At 40.0% G+C, this 14952-nt stretch overlaps 1 long non-coding RNA gene across 1 annotated transcript; it reads left to right on the top strand.

Moving 5' to 3' along the window:
• The first annotated feature begins 1513 nt into the window (after window positions 1-1513).
• LOC134639365 (uncharacterized) lies at window positions 1514-2628 on the top strand. The gene is made up of 3 exons (XR_010095343.1): window positions 1514-1787; window positions 1907-2043; window positions 2141-2628. It is a non-coding gene; the product is annotated as an uncharacterized LOC134639365 (long non-coding RNA).
• The last annotated feature ends 12324 nt before the right edge of the window (window positions 2629-14952 follow it).

Here is a 14952-nt window from a genome sequence, read left to right as displayed (position 1 = left end):
AAAAATGTCAGGTCTCAGACTCACACGAAAAAATGTCAGGTCTCAGAATCACACGAAAAATTGTCAGGTCTCAGAATCACACGAAAAAATGTCAGGTCTCAGAATCACACGAAAAATTGTCAGGTCTCAGACTCACATGAAAAAATGTCAGGTCTCAGACTCAGACGGAAAAATGTCAGGTCTCAGAAAATCTTCCTGCAGGTGGCGCTGTTGTCATGCCCCATCCGAATTGATTTCCAAATACGTCATCAACGTGTGACAGTGGGAGAGCGCAAGGTCATTGACCTCACCGGAGTTTTACCGCGGTCCAGGCTCCTAACGACACAAGGTAAGTTTAACTTTTTCTCCCTTTTGTTCATATTTTTGCCACAGTTGTGTGATATTAAGTTGCGGTTATGTTGTGAAAGTTACATATCAAAGAAGGAAATCTAGTTTTGTACGAAACCAAATCAGCACTATTCTTGTCTGGCCAATTCGTTCTAGCTAGCGACAGTGGTGGTGAAACGTGATTTCAGTAAAAGGTCGTTGGGGGCATCTTCGCTTCAACCCTAGAAGTTTTAAAACTCGTCTCAGATGCCTCTCACTGTTAAAAGACAACAGACTTACATTATATTAAAGGAAAACTGCATGTTTTGTAATTTTAGAGAGTTGTCATGGAAACTGTTGAAATGCAGACTTACCTTATTTTATGCCCATATGAATTGAGTACACAGCTGATTTCCTTTTGTTTTAAGCCTTTGTTGAACAATGTTTTTATCATCGTATCTTGAAAGGTTAAGTGTAACAACAACAGTCTAATTGATCACCCACCTCTTACACTGAACATAAGTAATTAACCAGTAAATTACTAAATCTTTTTAGGTGGCAGTTATACTAAAAGCAGCGTCTATTCAGTGCCCACAAATAAAATATGTGTAGCAAAATATACACTTCTTTGATATGAAAGAGGTGAACAGTAGTTTATAAATAAGTTGTACTTTCGTCATTTATTTTTAATGCTCTTTAAAAAAAAAAAAAAAGTATTTTTGGTACAGTCATAAGAACCAGCCAGAGTCAGATACTCCTTTCATCATCGTCAGATGACATTCTCTGTGAGCAGAATGTAAGTGCTCACAGTTGATTCTTTGAAGCACAAATCAGACTGTTTGCATCTGGAACTTGCTGCAGCTGCAGTAGTTCAGTCCCTGGCTCCTACAAGGTGCAATCAGTGCAAGATACTGGTATATGAGCACTAAATAAGTACCAGCCCATTTACCATATCACAGCTGCCACGTATTTCACTACCCCTACACCACCCCAAGTGTTTTTTAACATTCAAACTTTTATTTATCAGTGATGAAGGTGAGGTCCACTGATAACCAGATTTCAGAAATGATCTCTGTGCTGTAGCTTTTTGTTAAGTCCATTTAATTTAAGAATTTTAAGAAAATTAGATTTTTGACTAAAATGCATCATACAAAAAAGTGAGATAATATAATAATAATAACACAAATGGAAGAACTCAGTCTGGTTTAAAACCCAAATAATAAACATGGGTTTTTACTCAAGTTTCAAGAATATTTGTTTGTTGGAGACATCGTGACGTATAAAGGGAAAGAAGCCATAGTTTAGAAGTAGCTATTTAAAAATGCCTGATCTCCTTTGTTTAAATCTGGATCTTGCTGCTGGATCTGTAAACACAGGAGGAAGAAGTGTCTCCTCAGCTCTTCACCTTCCATGAGGCCGTGTCACAGTTGGTGGAGATGGAGGAGCAGGTCCTACTAGAGGACCACAGAGCTGTTTTCCAGGTTAGAAAACACTCCAGCTCTCCTTGTTTCTTTCTTTTTCTCATACATACTTGTATGAATCCAGATAAATTGCAGCTCCTGACAGTGAATTTATAACTTCTTTGTTATTCTCTGAGCAGGAGTCTATCCGGTGGCTGGAAGATCAAAAGGTGCTGCTAGAGATGACGGAGGAGGTGGATTTTTGACTTGGAGTCTCGCGCCACGCAGCTGGAGCAGATCCTAGAGCGAAACATAGAAATCTTCACTAAGCTCCGAGGTATGCCCGAAACTTACACGCACATCACTTAACAATAGAATACAGCCCTCCTGCTACATCTTTTAAATGTGTGAAATGCTTTTGCTCTCCTCAACAGATGAAGTGAAGTCATTCTTGTCACGGTCCCCGTGTCTCTCTGGTTGGCTCACGCTGGCTACAGGTTTTGTTGTTGTTCTTTTTTGTTTTTTGTTTTCTTTGTCTCTCCTCCTCTCTGCCTGGGTGGAGCTCGTTACGGGCTCTCGCTCTTGGCCCACGCACCTGTGTGATTGTCTCCACCTGCTGTTGATCTGGCTGATTTCCCCAGCTGCTATTTAAGGCAGTGGCACAGAGCAGCTCACCGCTGGAACGTTGAACCTCCTGAGTTCGTGCTCTCGGCATTATCAAAAGAAATCCCTGTATGTATTTTGCTGTGAAACTAACGTTGAATTCTGTGTGTAGATATCCTTCTTCTGGACCAAATCACGGGACCTGCCTGGGTGTGGCAGCGTGTGTGGAGTTTTGGAGCGAGTGCGGCTGAAGAGGAGTGCGTGTGTGCGGAGGAGCTGTGGCGGTGACTGTGTGGAAGAGGAAGCGTGTGTGTGGATTCCCCCCCCCCTTCTCTCCCTGGAGCCCTGGACCCCCCCTCCCAACTCACTGTACATGTATATAGCACTGAGGTGATCCCTGTTGTAAACAAATAACCTCCTTTTGTTCACAAAGAAAGAACTGTCTGCGCGTGAGTCCATCCAGTCGCCATGACAATTCTGTTCACTGCAGGAGGAGAAGCAAGCCTTACGCAAGCACGTGGAAAACTTGGAAAAGCACCATGTAAACTCCATGCTTCACTGCCAATATTGTGATGTCAAACAGAATGTGGATGCAATAAATAAAAACATGAATAACAAAATGAACTGATCGAATGTTGGACTTTTATCTATGCAGCTACCATTGTCCTCAGTCAAGTTGAATTGCTTTTCAGGCTCCTAGTGCAGGAGCTAAAGGACATTTTCACTCCATCTCATTTTTGCCTCTGAAGCATCTCATGAGTAATCACTAATTTAACACCAAGCGGGTTTTAGACACCAATCAGCAAGAATTTTCACATGCCATCATGAACTGTAATGAAGTAACATTAAATTTCTCACCATGTAGTATCCTGGTAGCAGCCTCTGGTACGGTGTACATTTTAGGACATCGTGAGGTCTCAGGAAAAAAGTTGTCAGGTATCAGTCTCACACGAAAAATTGTCAGGTCTCAGGAAAAAAGGTGTCAGGTCTCAGGAAAAAGGTTGTCAGGTATCAGTCTCACACGAAAAATTGTCAGGTCTCAGACTCACACGAAAAAATGTCAGGTCTCAGACTCACACGAAAAAATGTCAGGTCTCAGAATCACACGAAAAAATGTCAGGTCTCAGAATCACACGAAAAATTGTCAGGTATCAGGCTCACACGAAAAATTGTCAGGTCTCAGACTCACATGAAAAAATGTCAGGTCTCAGACTCAGACGGAAAAATGTCAGGTCTCAGAAAATCTTCCTGCAGGTGGCGCTGTTGTCATGCCCCATCCGAATTGATTTCCAAATACGTCATCAACGTGTGACAGTGGGAGAGCGCAAGGTCATTGACCTCACCGGAGTTTTACCGCGGTCCAGGCTCCTAACGACACAAGGTAAGTTTAACTTTTTCTCCCTTTTGTTCATATTTTTGCCACAGTTGTGTGATATTAAGTTGCGGTTATGTTGTGAAAGTTACATATCAAAGAAGGAAATCTAGTTTTGTACGAAACCAAATCAGCACTATTCTTGTCTGGCCAATTCGTTCTAGCTAGCGACAGTGGTGGTGAAACGTGATTTCAGTAAAAGGTCGTTGGGGGCATCTTCGCTTCAACCCTAGAAGTTTTAAAACTCGTCTCAGATGCCTCTCACTGTTAAAAGACAACAGACTTACATTATATTAAAGGAAAACTGCATGTTTTGTAATTTTAGAGAGTTGTCATGGAAACTGTTGAAATGCAGACTTACCTTATTTTATGCCCATATGAATTGAGTACACAGCTGATTTCCTTTTGTTTTAAGCCTTTGTTGAACAATGTTTTTATCATCGTATCTTGAAAGGTTAAGTGTAACAACAACAGTCTAATTGATCACCCACCTCTTACACTGAACATAAGTAATTAACCAGTAAATTACTAAATCTTTTTAGGTGGCAGTTATACTAAAAGCAGCGTCTATTCAGTGCCCACAAATAAAATATGTGTAGCAAAATATACACTTCTTTGATATGAAAGAGGTGAACAGTAGTTTATAAATAAGTTGTACTTTCGTCATTTATTTTTAATGCTCTTTAAAAAAAAAAAAAAGTATTTTTGGTACAGTCATAAGAACCAGCCAGAGTCGGATACTCCTTTCATCATCGTCAGATGACATTCTCTGTGAGCAGAATGTAAGTGCTCACAGTTGATTCTTTGAAGCACAAATCAGACTGTTTGCATCTGGAACTTGCTGCAGCTGCAGTAGTTCAGTCCCTGGCTCCTACAAGGTGCAATCAGTGCAAGATACTGGTATATGAGCACTAAATAAGTACCAGCCCATTTACCATATCACAGCTGCCACGTATTTCACTACCCCTACACCACCCCAAGTGTTTTCTTTTTGGATTAACATTCAAACTTTTATTTATCAGTGATGAAGGTGAGGTCCACTGATAACCAGATTTCAGAAATGATCTCTGTGCTGTAGCTTTTTGTTAAGTCCATTTAATTTAAGAATTTTAAGAAAATTAGATTTTTGACTAAAATGCATCATACAAAAAAGTGAGATAATATAATAATAATAACACAAATGGAAGAACTCAGTCTGGTTTAAAACCCAAATAATAAACATGGGTTTTTACTCAAGTTTCAAGAATATTTGTTTGTTGGAGACATCGTGACGTATAAAGGGAAAGAAGCCATAGTTTAGAAGTAGCTATTTAAAAATGCCTGATCTCCTTTGTTTAAATCTGGATCTTGCTGCTGGATCTGTAAACACAGGAGGAAGAAGTGTCTCCTCAGCTCTTCACCTTCCATGAGGCCGTGTCACAGTTGGTGGAGATGGAGGAGCAGGTCCTACTAGAGGACCACAGAGCTGTTTTCCAGGTTAGAAAACACTCCAGCTCTCCTTGTTTCTTTCTTTTTCTCATACATACTTGTATGAATCCAGATAAATTGCAGCTCCTGACAGTGAATTTATAACTTCGTTGTTCTTCTCTGAGCAGGAGTCTATCCGGTGGCTGGAAGATCAAAAGGTGCTGCTAGAGATGACGGAGGAGGTGGATTTTTGACTTGGAGTCTCACGCCACGCAGCTGGAGCAGATCCTAGAGCGAAACATAGAAATCTTCACTAAGCTCCGAGGTATGCCCGAAACTTACACGCACATCACTTAACAATAGAATACAGCCCTCCTGCTACATCTTTTAAATGTGTGAAATGCTTTTGCTCTCCTCAACAGATGAAGTGAAGTCATTCCGTTCACTGCAGGAGGAGAAGCAAGCCTTACGCAAGCACGTGGAAAACTTGGAAAAGCACCATGTAAACTCCATGCTTCACTGCCAATCTTGTGATGTCAAACAGAATGTGGATGCAATAAATAAAAACATGAATAACAAAATGAACTGATCGAATGTTGGACTTTTATCTATGCAGCTACCATTGTCCTCAGTCAAGTTGAATTGCTTTTCAGGCTCCTAGTGCAGGAGCTAAAGGACATTTTCACTCCATCTCATTTTTGCCTCTGAAGCATCTCATGAGTAATCACTAATTTAACACCAAGCGGGTTTTAGACACCAATCAGCAAGAATTTTCACATGCCATCATGAACTGTAATGAAGTAACATTAAATTTCTCACCATGTAGTATCCTGGTAGCAGCCTCTGGTCGTACATTAGTTTGTCTATTCTTTTCAGTGATATTTATTCACATTTGGGTTTTTTGTTGTTTTTTTTTAATCTGTCTGTTGATGCCATTCTCGCTAGCTAACACGTTAGTAGAACAATATAGCACAATGTCAAGCTAGTACAAGTATAAAAGCCTAATATGAAAGACATAGCTACTTCAAATGTAGATATTGTTTATAACTTAACCTCTGCAGATAAGCTAGTTGGGCTCTACCACAGAAACTGTTGTGATATATACACATTTTACGTATGGGTTGTTGAAATGTGTAAGTTCGTAAGTTGCAACTCTTGCACAGTAGTTTACTTAACAATTGATATATGTTTTTAGTACACTGAGGAGGAAAGACCAAACATGAACAGATAATTTTTTCTGTTTTTTAATTTTTTTGATATAAAATATTTGTCTACTTAATAAACTTAGAGACTTGCAGTGCCCTCCTGTAAAGATAACAAATGTTTAATTGTGAAATGATATTTTAGGTAAGGTGATCATTTTTAATTTGAAATTTGTGGGACTGATTTATCTAATCTGTTTCAGGATGCAGCTGCTATCCAACCCCATAAGTGACCGTTGATGAAAGGGATCATTGGCCATCATCAAGTTTGTGATTTGAATGTAGTTGGGCTAAAAATATTGAAAGGGTCTTAGTGATTGATTGAGTCCAGTCATTAATTACTTAGGGTTCACTTAAAATAATAATATATATAATAATATTACAATGACAGATTTGTCTAAAATGCGTAAAGACTGCAAAACAATAGCCTCTAAATTTCTCACAAAACGTTCTTTAACCCCACTGCTAGGTTGTTGAAATGGATTTCCATATATATCTGTATTTGTGTATATATATATAGATAGATAGATAGATATACGTATATGTATATATATATATATATATGTATATGTGTTTATATATGTGTATATATATGTGTGTGTGTGTGTGTGTATATATGTGTGTGTGTGGAGAGTGAGAGTATATTTGGGTAATTTATGTATTTTTCCTCTGTGTATTAAGACTGCTGCTGTTGAAGTCAGAAGAGAATGCATCCTCAAAAGTCTTTGCGTGTACCTGAATGAAGATCCAGAGAAGCTGGTGAAGGATTACCTGGTATGTTAATTTGCCTGTATCTTTATCCAAGGAGATGATCAAAGATAGGCTCAAACTACATATAAAAAGCTACATACAAGAAGATTGTGGCTTTAAAAATTACCTTTTAAAAATAGGAAAAGTAAGGGCTTTATATTTCTCACTAGATACTGCACGCACCATTCTTGAGTGTTTTATACTAACCTCATAAAATAATATCATCACAGAACTAATGTCATATAATAATATCATTATAATAACCTCATTCACCCATTCACGCACACATTCATACAAGTATTTCTATGTAACTTTCACACTTTGATGGATGTATCAGGAGCAACTTGGGGTTCAGTATCTTACCCATGGTAAGTTCTGGTATTCAGACTGGAGAACCCAAGGATTAATCCAGTACATGACTTGCTCTACCTCCTGAGCCACAGCCACCCCTATCACAACTCAATATTTTAAAAGACAGGACTTTGTTGAGGTATTGAATTAGATTGTCTTGAGTCAGAAAAAGTATCAGGCAGATTACATTTACATTATTATAAAGTTTGAATGAATAAAGCTTTTAGGTATTTTACATTAATGTAAAAACAAATGGGTGCTTTTAAAACTGTATGCAATGGACATTAGTTAAAAATCATTATCTACCTATCTCTTTTTTTTTAATTGTCACAGGACATTGACAAAAGCATCGCCACTGCCATAGCAGAGACAGTCTTTGGAATCTGTGTCATTCGATCAGAGGGTGCGGAGCCTGGCGATGACCCTCAGGATGTTATGGTTGTTCTAGAGGGGGTGAAAGTGATGGGTGAGTTGGGCAATGTGGCTTTTGCAGTGGCAATGTTGCTTGGTCTGGTCTACTCACTAAACCTGAGCTACCCTCCGGAACTAAGGTACACCTTTGAGGTTCTGCAGAAGATTTTTATGGAGTTGGATGCACACAAACTGTCCAACAAAGTACAGGTTCTCAAAACTCTTCTTTCACGTTGAGAAATGTTGCCAGTACAACAGCTACACCATGTATCTGGAACATGAACCAGAAAGAACTGCAGACAGATGATACCATGCATTTTTTATTCATTTTGAGATACACAAAATTGGTGATATTTGTTTTTTTAAAAGTGCATCTCTTTGACCTTCAAAATCATTTGATTCAGCCGTTCATTGTAGTTTCCACTATGTCCACTACTTTTTTTTCCTGTGATATAACTTGCATTACATGTATTCTTCAAATTTGCTATAAATCCAATAAATTGGAGAAAACAAAAAGATCTGTATGACAATTTTTTTTATTTAAGTTTTAGATGTTGTAATAGTGCAATGCATGTTATCTAGACTTTGTTAAATACTCCAAAAAATTACTCTTTAAATGAACTTAAAATAATCATGGAAAGAATTTCCACATTATTAAATGGCTTTCTATTTGCATTAAACACTTGTGTTGGACTAACATAATTTGTATGAGTTGGTTCAACTCAATTAACTTAAGTTGGAACCAAATTTAGTACATTAGTTGGAGAAAACCTACTGAATTGAGTTGGAACAAAACCCTTAAAGTTGGATCAACACTATTATCTTATATTGGATTCAAATGCAGTAAATACGTTGATTCATCAATCATTAATTAAGTTGGTCCAACTTGAGTACATTAAGTTGGAATTACAGAATTGCATAATGCTAAAATAAAGCAATTTAATCACGTGGAAATTCTTTCCATGATTTTTTTTTGTTCATTTAAAGAGTTATTTTTTTGAGTGTATGGTCATGGTCCGTCCGTGCTGTCCATGGTGGTAACTAGGCAGCTCTTCTCAGTTACCTGCTCCTTACTCAAGCAATAACTCCTCCTCCATCTGCTACAGCCATTACTTCAGTGTTTTGATGACGTTAAGGGTTGAACGTCTCTTAACTTTTTAAAATTCAGTGACAAAAAGACTGAGGTGATGGTTTCTGGTAGCCCCACTGAGACCCCCAATGTGTTTTTAGATACCTTGTCCCAGTATAATAAGCCAACTGTCACAAACCTGGGGGTCAAAGTGGACTCTGAACTGAAGCTTGACAGTCAGTCTGCCTGTTTTTAAATCACTTCTGAAAACCCATCTCTTCACCCTGGCCTTTGACACCTTGAGAAATGTTGGTTTTAGTTTTATTTTAGTTGTTTTTAGTTGATTCTATGCTGTTTTATCTTGTTTTGTTTTGTTTTAAATATAGGGCTGCTTTAATTTTTATGTTTTGTGTTTTATTTTTTGCTGTTTTGTTTTATTCTGTTCTTAACTTATTTACTGTACTTTTCTGGGGGGTCCTGTGCTGGGTATTTTAAAGTGCTTTATAAATAAAGTTGGATTGGATTGTTGCAGAATCCCTCATTCTTTTGTTCCTCAACGTGACTTCCTCCATGATCCAGTTCCCTAGAGCCACCGTCTCCTGCAGCAGTCGCCATTTCCCTGTTGCCAAATCTACCCAGAATCGCATTTCCCAATATTCTCTGCTGTTCAATAAAGACTCTTGTAAATACACTGAACAAAAATATAAACCCAGCACTTTTGTTTTTCCTCCCATTTCTCATGAGCTGAACTCAAACATCTGAAAAATTTTCTACATACAGCAAAGACCCATGACTCTCAAATATTGTTCACAAATCTATCTCAATCTGTATTACTGAGCACTTCTCCCTTGCCGAGATAATCCATCCCACCTCACAGGTGTGGCATATCAAGGTGCTGATTAGACAGCATGAATAGTGCACAGGTGTGCCTTTATACTGCCCACAATAAAAGGCCACTCTGAAATGTGCAGTTTGATCAAACAACACAATGCCACAAATGTCGCAACCTCTGAGGGAGCGTGCAATTGGCATGCTGACTGCAGGAATGTCTACCAGAGCTGTTCCCCATGAAATGAATGTTCATTTCTCTGCCATAAGCCGTCTCCAAAGGTGTTTCAGAGAATTTGGCAGTACATCTAACCGGCCTCACAACCGCAGACCACGTGTAACCACACCAGCCCAGGACCTCCACATCCAGCATGTTCACCTCCATGATCGCCTGAGACCAGCCACCCGGACAGCTGCAGCAACAATCAGTTTGCATAAACAAAGAATTTCTGCACAAACTGTCAGAAACCGTCTCAGGGAGGCTATTCTGCATGCTCTTCGTCCTCATCTGGGTCTGGCCCTGACTGAAGTTCGTCGTCATAACCGACTTGAGTGGACAAATGATCACATTCGATGGTGTCTGGCACGTTGGAGAGGCGTTCTGTTCACAGATGAGTCCCGGTTTTCACTGTTTAGGGCAGATGGCAGACAGTGTGTGTGACATCGTGTGCGTGAGCGGTTTGCTGACATCACCGTTGTGGATTGAGTGGCCCATGGTGGCGGTGGGGTTCTGGTATGGGCAGGCGTATGTTATCGACAAGGAACACAGGTGCATTTTATTGATGGTATTTTGAATGTGTGACCAAGTGGTCGGCGGGGTTATAAAAATTAATAAAATGACAACGCCACCTAGGGGAATTTCACCCCCAGGAAATATAAAATCTTTTGAGAATAAAATAATATAATAATAAAAACCAAGGTTTGCACAGGTTCGGGGATGCACAGAGAGGCAGGTTGGCTCAAATATTAATAAGGTTTTATTTATATTTATAGAGCAATGAAGAATAAAACATTAAGAAAATACTAAATGTAGCGTCATTGTTGACAATGTCCTAAAATTACATTAAAACAATCATGGAACTGGGACTTACCAGCAGCCGCGGACCCAAAAGAAAATCACACGAAAAGAAAATCACTACAGCCGGCACCCAGTGCTGTACAAAGGAAAGTGTGAAAACGACCAACCACCTGAGGTCCCAGGGCCACTGGCACATTCTCCGTTCACTGAAATAAAAACACAGCACAACGAGTTAAAAGAATAAAAGGACACTGAGCGTCAAGCTCGCTACATATCATAAAAAAACGAAAAACTTCCATCTTTAATAGCTTTAATAAAACAAATCACACATAAACACACACACAGCGCAAACTGGAGACTTGCACCCTTGCACACAAACACTAAATACTACTTGTCTTGTGCTGTTTTGTAGCAGTGTATACACCTGAGACTGTCACCTGTCTGTCTGTCCTGCACTCTCTCTCGTTTTCTTTCTCTCTGATTGTGGAATAAAAGTATGAACATGTATTTATAAGTTACACTTGTGTTTGAATCCTGCAGCTTATCACACATTTGATTTTCATGTGTGACAACTGCAAGTGTCCAGAGTTTGGACAGACTGAGGGACCCACTGCTGCACATCATCTGTGAGGCTTTGCACCCCTGATGATCCACCAGGACAAACTCAGCAGTGTGTGAGGAAGAGGAGGAGGAAGAGCCAGCAGCAGCTGACAGATGGAGAGAATAGACAGACTGTTCCCTGTTTGTGAAGGACTGCTAGAAAAGTTTAAAATAACTAATTGTCTGTCCTGAATCAGTCTTATTAGGTAATGTTCAAATGATTTTATCATTCCAGTGTTTTCAGTGTGGGAGAAAGTACTCAGGGCCTTCAAGTTACACACTATGAAAGGCAGTAACAGGTTTAATATTCAGAAACCTAAAGTATGTATCAGCAGCAGAATGGAGCTAAAAATAAATGTTTGTTTCAGTTCTATGAAGCTTTGAGTATTTTGGATTAGTAGTACTGCTGTGTTTGTTGCATCATATTGCTGTAATTGTTTATATGCTTTATATATTTTGAGGTAAGTTGATCATCATATTTTATAAGGATGTTATGTGTTTGTATACATTCTTTCTTCTATACTTACTTTCAGTTTGACCCATTTAGCAGAAGTCAGCCTGTTTAAGGCTCTGATATCTATGACTTAAAGCAGTTATTACATGGTATGATTTTCTCACCCAATAAAGGAATATTTAATATATCAGTCTACTCTCCATTCTATCAGAAACAGTTATCACAGCTCGTAAATTTTCTTTTTACCCATATATGTAAGGATTCAGACACATTTAGTAATGCCGATGTATTAAAAGAACAATGTGTCTCATATATATAATACATCTATATATACACTGTAAAAGATACTTGTCTCTTAGTGAAAATTTAAGGTGATAGGAAATATAAATAACTGCAACTTGAATCTTTACTGAAGCTCAGTATTTGACACAGAGTTCAAGTTCACTGCTGTAATTACTAATAATGAATAATATAAATTAACTTTAATATTGTAAATATTATATTTACATTACCAAAGTTAGATGACTTTAGTCTCATGAACAACTTTAGCTAAATGATATTTATCAGCTAATCACTGATTAGCCCTCCAGCCCCCCTGCTTACTCTACATAGGTGTGTGTATGAGGAAAAGCTCCTCAGATCCACTTGATGCTTGCTGTGACTGCATGTAGTGTGATCTCCCAGTGCGCATTGGTAATAAAGCTTTGATGAAAAAGACTCCAGCCTCATCTGACTCTTCTTCTCCAGCTGGGATATAAAACGGATCGGCGAGGTCAAGAAGAAGTAAACCTCAACACCAGGCATTTTGGTTCTGTGCATTCTGTACAGTTTAAACTCAGTGGGTTGAACAGATTGCATAAAAATCAATCAATCAATCAATCAATATACTTTATTAATCCCGAGGGAAATTAGGGTTACAGCAGGCAGCACGCTAATGGCGCATGCGCACTTACAAAGGAACCTTCTGACCAACATTACAGACATCACATTGGGGAGACATGTCAGAAGGTAGGCTGATAGGAAGAAAAAAAACAACGAAAATATGTAACATGAGGAGAGAGGAGGAGAAAAAAAACTCCACTCAGACTGAGCTCCTAGTGGGAGAACAGTTTGATAACAGAAAAACACCTCAGCACAAAAAGCACATGACTATCAATACACCATAGAAACACAAGACAAGCAACAGGGCGGGGAAAGGGTGAGAGAGAGCCGGTGTAGACAGCGCTTCCGGTCCTGCAGCATGCCTGCGCTGGTCCAGTCGACTACCATCTTCACCGGTAGGGCACAAGCATCGAAGGCGTTTGGAAAGGGAGGGGGGATCAGTGTGTGCAAATCAGTGTATGTGTATTTGTGTGTGTATGTCCAGAGTCAAGCTGAGACAGTGTCCTTCGCCCTGCCAGGCTAAGTAAACAGTCTTCCAGCCAACCCAGGTGGCCTTGAATGGGGAGGAACAGTGTCAACACACTCTTTATCTGGGATTGTTTTTGTTCGGCTCCAGCCTTGAGCCCGCAGCTGGCACCGGAGGGGTAGCCGCATCAAGATGGCGATTTCTTTCCAACAGCTCATGAGAATTTCGAGCTGTTTTGTTTTAGCACTCCGACACTGATCTCTCCATCTCCCGTTGGATAGCCATCAGTTTCTCCATGATGTTGTTTACCTTCAATTCCGTGGTCTTGTCAATCTTTTGCTCACAGAGCAGATTCTGAGACCTCGCGACCGCAGCCAACTGATCCGTGATGTTTTCCAGCTTTCGCCCATAGTTGTTGATTTGAGCTGATTCTTCCCTGATGTGACCCAGTATCCGCTCAGAGATGTTATTCTGAGTATTCACTGCAGCCGCAATAGCCTCCGAGCTCTTGACCATGTCCCCGTCTGTGAGCCTTTTCTGAGAAGCCGCGTCTCGTCCAGTCAATCCAATCTCAGCGGGCAGCTTTGTGGGGGTTTGAGCAGCCGGTTCCGCTGTCTTAATTCTCCGAGAAGCCAGGGCCAAGCCAGCTCCGATCAGCAAGAACCCTGTTATCATGGTTCCGAATAGGTAGATATCCTCAGCGTCCTCGATCGACAGTCCCGCCAGGCACACGATCCTCCATTTCTGCCACCCGTCCATTGTGTATCCAGCAGGGAAAGTCCCTCCAGGGCACTCAGGCTCTCCTGAGCCCAAACTTCTCGTTGAGAAGAGGGTGTCAATAGCACTCAGAGACCAGTTGATCAAATCCATAATTCTCTTTAGGTTTTAGACACAGACTGTGAGAGAGTGTTCCAGGGAAGTAAGAAACTCAGACAAGACAAGGACACAAGAAGCTAAGCAGGGAAGATAAGGGCAGAAGAGGAGAAAAGTGCGACCGCCTTCGCTGAGAGCTGAGAAGAAAAATGTGAGGAACTAAAGCATTTTTAACATATTTCTTTCGTGGCAGGGGCTCAAAAGTAATTGGACATATTAGATAACAGAAAATAAATGTGTTCATTTCTAATACTTGGTTGAAAACCCCCAATGACAGCCTGAAGTCTTGAACTCCTGGACATCACCAAATGCTGGGGTTCCTCCTTTTTAATGCTCTGCCAGGCCTTTGCTGCAGCAACTTTCAGTTGCTGTTTGTTTGTGGGCTGTGTTTTACAGATGCTGTGGTATGCTTTAGATCATGAGCTGTTCCACGCCTTCTCCATACTTTTTTCTTGCCATCATTCTCGTAGAAGTTGATCTTGGTTTCATCTGTTCAAAGGATGTTTTCCCAGAACTGTGCTGGCTTTTTTTTTTTAGATGTTTTTCAGCAAAGTCCAGTCTAACCTTTCTATTCTTCAGGCTTATAAGTGGCTTGCCCCTTGCAGTGAACCCTTTGTATTTACTTTAATGCAGTCTTCTCTTCATGGTAGACTTGGATATCAATACGCCTACCTCCTTGAGAGTGTTTTTCACTTGGTTGGCAGCTGTGAGAAGGTTTCTCTTCACCACAGAAATGATTCTGTGATCATCCAACACTGTTGTCTTCCATGAATGTCCAGGTGTTTTTGCATTGCTAAGTTAACCAGTGCCTTCTTTCTTACTCACGATGTACCACACTGTAGATTTTGCCGCTCCTACTATTGTGCCAATTTCTCAGATGGGTTTTTTCTGTCTTAGCAGTGCAAGGAGGGCTTGTTTCACCTGGATGGAGAGCTCCTTTGACCACATGTTGTCTGTTCA

The sequence above is a fragment of the Pelmatolapia mariae genome, linkage group LG12 (assembly GCF_036321145.2).
Source record: "Pelmatolapia mariae isolate MD_Pm_ZW linkage group LG12, Pm_UMD_F_2, whole genome shotgun sequence".
Taxonomy (NCBI): Eukaryota; Metazoa; Chordata; class Actinopteri; order Cichliformes; family Cichlidae; genus Pelmatolapia; species Pelmatolapia mariae.
This window is presented reverse-complemented; position numbering and strand designations above follow the sequence as displayed.